Raw genomic sequence first — 5,636 nt, forward strand, 5'->3', positions numbered from 1 at the left:
AACCACGCTTGTATTGAATAAGATGTACCGATGAGCTTGTACCCAAGAAGTATTATCAAGATAAAAGCTTGTGTTTTCACCAATAGCATGACCCAGATTATCAGCACCACTATAGTTCCTCACGGGTCGAGTAGATTTGGTTTCCACATCATTGAGATATTGTGCACAAAAATTCATGCATTCTTCCATAAGATATCCTTTAGCAATTGATCCTTCCAGATGAGCTCTATTACGCACGTATTGCTTCAAAGTAAGAAGATACCTCTCAATTGGATACATCCATCGAAACTAAATCGCTCCACCCAAAAATGCTTCATCAGCTAGATGTATAGGCAAGTGCTCCATTATATCAAAAAAACTCAGAGGAAATATTTTCTCTAGATGACAAAGTGTTACAGCGATACGATCTTGAATATATTGCAAATCCGTCGCACGATTCACTTTAGAACACAATTGTCTAAAGAAATTGCTCAATTCAATCAAGGGTTCAATTACATTCTTCGGTAACGATCTTCGAATAGCCAATGGAATAAGTTGTTGCATCAGAATATGACTATCGTGGCTCTTAAGACCCCCAATACTTCTATCATGTGAGCGCACACGACGTGATATATTGGATGAATACCCGCCGGGAACTCTTACTTCCTTCAACACTTTCAAGAACAAATCTTTCTCATCCTTGGTCATCGTGAATTGTGCTGGTGGTAAATAGGCTTTATTCGACCCTCTTAACTGCAAATGTAGGGGTTTTCTAATATTCATATCTTGTAAATCACGCCGAGCATTAACACCATCCTTCAATTTTTCTGTAACCCCTAATATTGTCCACAACACATTGTCACAAACATTCTTCTCTATATGCATCACATCGAGGTTTTGTCTTATTAGATTGTGCTCCCAATATGGCAGTTCATAAAAGAAACTCTTTTTCTTCCAGCTACGGGTGCGATGTCCAGCTTTGTCCTTCTCTACCTGTCTCCTATGCCTCTCCTTAAGGTCATCCCTCTTGTATTGGGTTAAAACACCCTCAGATTCTAATTATAGCAACATCTCAGTTCCAGAAAACAATTTTGGTTTGAGTCTGACTTCCCAACTACCATCAAATGATACTTTATCCTTCCGAAATTTATGGCCAGTAGGTAAAAATCTGCGATGACCCAAGTATGATTGTTTCCTACTATGCTTCAACCAACACGATGTAGTTTCCTTATTGCAACAAGGACATGCATATTCGCCTTTAGTGCTCCATCCTGACAAGTTTGCGTATGTAGGAAAATCACTAATTATCCACAGTAAATCTGCATGCATTTGAAACATTTGATTTGTTGATGTGTCAAATGTTGACACACCCTCATTTCATAGTTCTTTCAACTCCTCAATCAACGGTTGCATATACACATCAATCTTGTCACCAGGTCCTTTCGAGTCGTCAATAAGCACGGATAAAATTAGAAATGGTTGCTTCATGCACATCCATTGCGGCAAGTTGTATGGAATGAGCACAACAGGCCAAGTGCTATGAACTATGTTCATTGTCCTGAACAGGTTAAAACTATCAGATGCTAAGCCAAGCCTTACACTTCGGCAATCATTACTAAAGTCAATATTCCGACGGTCAAAATCTTTCCATGCAAGGGAGTTAGCAGGATGCCTAAAGACACCATCATCAGTTCGTTCCTCTGCATGCCATCTCATTAACTTGACCGTCTTGGATGACATAAACAACCTCTGCAACCTTGGCTGTAAAGGAAAATACCTCATCTGTTTTGCAGCTATTCGTTTGCCACCTTTGTTGGGACCATTTGAACCACCATCACCATTTGATTTCCATCTAGAACTGTTGCATATAACACATTTATCAAGATTGGCGTCCTCGTTTCGAAACAACATGCAACTGTTCGGACATGCATCCCACGTCTCATACGTGAAGCCCAAATCTATTGTGACCTTTTGAGATTTATAATATGAGTCTGGGAGTTTCACACCCAACAGGAACGCCTCATTCAATAACTCAAGCAACATGTCAACAGACTTGTCTGTCCACTGATTAAGCACCTTCAAATGTAGAAGTCGAACAATGAATGACAAAGAAGTGAACTTCTGACAACCCGGATACAATTCACTTTGTGCATCTTGAAGAAGTTTGAAATACTTTGCAGTCTCTGCATTTGGACCGAGCTGGGGTTCAGATGCATGGGGATCAGGCCCCTGTGGTTAATTACCCTCAACACTTGTACCGGCATGTGGATTTCCCATAGCCCCTTGTATCATTCCAATCATATCATCCCCAATGTCTAAATTAGCTAATGTTTCATTCTCTCGATTATCATGCAGAGATACGTAAGATTCCCCATGATTAATCTAATGTTTGTATTTTTTAAAAAAACCATTCAAAATCATATGCTCATGTACACCCTCTCGTACAAGATGGTATCGATTCTCACACTTTCTACACGGACAACTGATCATCGAATCTTCAACCCTATTGGTGTAGGCAAACACAAGGAATTCATCAATCCCGTTAATGTATTCGCTCGACATTCTATTTGGCAAATCAATCCAACTCTTATCCATCATTTGTACACATCCACAAAAATATCTCATCAAATTAACTCTAAATATAATACCAACGTATTCATGTACCATGATACCTATCCGTCCAATTTTTCTCAAATAGGTAGGTGGTCTTATCCTAGTTAGTTATTTACCGATTTGATAGGAGAACATAAAAAATGAAATACTTATACAACAACACTTGAGATCAATTAATTGAAGAAAAAAATGATATAATTTCATACTTCATGAGTCATAACTAAAAAAATAAATAAATCATAACCAAACACCACATGAGGCACAACTAAAGACCTTATAAGTCTTAACTAAAATAATATCATAATTAACGAAGATAATTCATCATAACTAAATAAAAAAAATGACATAACTAATGATGCATATGATAAATGGATGTGTATGGTAGAATTCTCCAAATTATTAGTATTCCATAATACTATGCGGCATTATTTATAAACTTGATAGATGAGTTATACAAAAACACACTAATCATATATTGTCTCAAAAATTATTTAATAAAGATGGATCATTATTGTCTATATTATTATTTTGAACACCACATAGATAATCTTATGTAATATTTCAAAATTATTAAATGATCACATTTAATCTCATGAACAATTATCAGTCTTTGTTCTCTTTATTGAGACACTTGAATTGTACTAGTGTTCAATTTTCTCTTTCTAGGTGTTCATGTTTTGTTTTTGAGTTGATGAATGACAAATAGTGGAGCCACCTATGTGTCTCATGTAAATCATTTTGTGTTCCAAAAGCTATGTAAACAAGTTGTTATTTGATTTGATGGAGCTGTGAATGACTTATCTATGGAGTTTTTGGCCCCCCACAAACAAATTTATTGCCCCATGGAGTCATATCTCCCTGGTAATGTCTTGCACTTTCTTCCTATAATTGAGCATAGCATGCAAAATTAAAAGTGTATACTAATATAGCTCAACTTTATTTATTTTTTCTTAGAAATCATGACCTACTATCTTATAGAGTTTGCCTAAATATTTTATTTAAATTTTTTTAATAATAATTTTGAACAAGTCATGTAGCTCAATTTTTAAGGTCTTATAAAGCTCAAGTTAGGGATTCAAGCCCCTTTCCCTCTCTAATTTCTAATTATCATGTCTTCTAAAAAATTCATATCAATAATTATCAAGTTATAGAGCTCAATTATTTCAGGAATTTTATTCTACATGTAAGTCTTAAGACTACTATATAATATTTTTTTTTAAATTAAAGTAAGTCATTTTAAGGGTGTCCCTTCCAAAAGTCTTTTCAAATTTTGTATGGAAAAACAAATGCATCCTTGAGTATGGTAAGCATTTGATAATGTCTATAATTATTGTTTTTCTATTTACAACAACAACAACAACAACAATAATAGTAATAATAATAAATTGTAACATGAGGCATAAGGAAAGATAAAATTGAAAAAAAAATAAGATTAACATTTCAATTAATAGATAAAGGAATTTGTCACAAAAGCAAATTGGTGAATGAGTGGCTTTCATATGGTTCTCCTTCTCTCTGTTTTTCCAAACATACCTATATTCACAAGGCCTCTTGTGTTTGATGTGGATCATAACACAAGTTCCTTGAAAAAGACGTTTAAATAAGAAAACGGAATTTGATGAATCAAATTGCACTGGCCACTACAACATACAAACAAAAGATTGCCCTGTAACATAAAGTCATTGCCCAAATCACTTAAACAGGACAAATATCCAAATGGGTTTGATTATTGATGTCCTATAGTGGGCTTACATGAGTTAATTGACTTATTTCATAAACAAAGATCATCTCTGCATCATTACTCTTCACTCTTCGGAATCCTTTGAATTGTGATCTGGATGTCTGATCAACTTAAAAAATGGAGGGCCAATCAAAAAAAAAAAAAAAAAAAAAGAAACTTTGAAGATGGAAGGGCCATCAATTTAAGCCATTAAATCTACAAATAGCTCTCTTTGAGACAATTGAAGAACACCAAGAAAGGAAAAAAAAAAATCAAAAAGAAAAGGAATAGCTAATCCTTGACCAAAATAACATGCTTCAAATATTGAATGTTAACTAAATCAAACATATAGCAGAAAATAAATGTATCCAATCCTTGACATATACACACAAATTCACATGCACAAACAAAATACATACAAAACACTGAAGATCATGGAAAAACAGAGAGAATGAGAGATGGTAGAGAGAGAGAGAGCATACGCTGAGTAGCTGTCATCGTCGCCGCACCACCGCACCACCGCTAGCCTGCTCGCCGTTCGTCGCTCATCTAGAGAGAGCCCTTCGCCGTTCGTTTGGGGATTTTGGGGGAAAAAATTTTGTTTCAAACAATTAGGGATTTCGATCCAACTGATCGAGCGGCAAGATGAAAGGGAAGAGCGGGGCAATTTTGTTTTTTTTAACTTTTTGCGACGGTACGTTGTACACCGTCGAAAATGATACATAATTATATATAAAATGACGCCGTTTAAATAAGCCTTCTTTTTGTGACGGACATTTGCCGTCGCAAATTGTCGAATATTTGCGACAACAAACTTATGTCGTCTCAAACAAATTTTTTTTGCGACGGTTCAAAGCGCCGTCGCTAATACTTCGGCATTTAATACACGACCCGTGTAGTTTTATTACCGACGGTTAAACGCCGTCGCTAAAACTCTTTTTTGCGGCGGTTTAATCTACCATCGCAAAAAACCATTTTTTGCGACGGGAAACGCGTCGTCGCAAATGCTTTCGTGTTTTTTACCCTCTTTTCTTGTAGTGTAATCACTTTAATGTAATTACCATACACAAGTTATTGAGAGTATTTGGGAAGTTGACTATTTTAATAAGTTAATTTAATTTTTGACTCTTTTAGTATGTTAAAATAATAGAAAATTTATTAGAAAATCCTATTTTGGGAACTTCTATACCATTTGGTCGCACGTTTTAAATAGTTGATTGAAGAGTCCTTATTAGGCATAGTGTGTGACCGGCAAGTCATTTTTTAAATGTGGATGGGTATTGGTTAGACAGATATACCCTCACTAGTTAATTGGAGAATTTTT

Source organism: Camellia sinensis, chromosome 7 (assembly GCF_055761805.1).
Source record: "Camellia sinensis isolate YWXY chromosome 7, ASM5576180v1, whole genome shotgun sequence".
NCBI lineage: Eukaryota > Viridiplantae > Streptophyta > Magnoliopsida > Ericales > Theaceae > Camellia > Camellia sinensis.